The sequence below is a fragment of the Amia ocellicauda genome, assembly GCF_036373705.1.
Source record: "Amia ocellicauda isolate fAmiCal2 chromosome 11 unlocalized genomic scaffold, fAmiCal2.hap1 SUPER_11_unloc_1, whole genome shotgun sequence".
Classification (NCBI taxonomy): domain Eukaryota; kingdom Metazoa; phylum Chordata; class Actinopteri; order Amiiformes; family Amiidae; genus Amia; species Amia ocellicauda.
Window position 1 is genome coordinate 240,805 of NW_027102659.1, and position 1,233 is coordinate 242,037.

Sequence of the window (1,233 nt, forward strand, 5' to 3'; positions counted from 1 at the left end):
GGGTCGGCTCTTCCTGTAGTGTTTGGGGGTCTTTTTTAAATATACATGTAATGGTTTAGTAAATCTAAACCGTTATAAGATCAACAAGTTCTGTTGTCTGTAATGGTCCCAGGTCTTAACAATGCCAGTTTTGAATAGTGCGTTTATCATATTCACACTGTCTCTGTCTGTCTCTCTCTCTCTCTCGCCCAATCATTTTATAAGATCAACAAGTTCTATTGTCTGTTATGATCCCAGGTCCTAACAATGCCTGTTTTGCATAGGGTACTTATGTTATCCACACTGTATCTGGCTCTGTCTCTCCCCTCAAATTTAATTAAAAATAAAATTAAAAAAGAGGGTGTGTGTGTGGGTGTTTGTGTGTATAGGTTAATTGTTTTTGTAAAAAAAAAAAAAAAAAGCTGTGGTTATATTTTATCTCTCACATAATGTGTTCAGTCGTTTTACTTAAATACATTCTAGGGTCTTAAAGCTCATAAGAGTTAGACTTAAGATAAGGATATGCTTTTAAGGTATTTTAGCAGTCTCAATCCCTGATGATAAGGAATCGTTTAAAAAATAAAAACAACTGATCACTCAATGCTAAATAGATCACAACACTCAAGGCTAAATCACTCACACCATGGGTGGCGGGGGTGGGCTCAGACAACAGTACGTATGGCATGTGGTATCAAAACATTCAGAATACTTTTAACCTATATAATTTATAAGCTTTGTAAAATAAACCCAAATATCTCTTTTGCGGGGATAAACGCTGTTCTGAGTAGTTTGTGACTTGTTTAATACCAAACAAAGCATCGCTATTAAAAAAAAAAAAAAAAACACTGTAAAAGCGCTAGTTATTTTAGATCTTTATAGTTATTTTCTTGGCTCAGGTTGTTTTTTAGCGCTTATAAAGGCCTGAAATATTCTTAGTGGTTTGTTGACTATAGGTCTTGATGCACAAAGGCCAGACCAGAACAATGCCTTACACGCAGATCCGGCATGTGGCCATCAGTATAAGTATGAAGGTCTGGTCTTCAGCTCGACAGACTCTTACTGACCTTTCGATTTAAGACTAAAGATCAACAATGTCCGGAAACAACATCAGCGACTTCGATTTAAATGAGTTTTTAGGCAAGTCTTCAGATTATTTTCATTGACTCAGAGCGTGTTGTGTGCATGTATTGTAAATAAGGCTATAACATCTGTTTTAAGTTCTGTAAAATTATTTTTCAGCCAGTCAACAGGAGT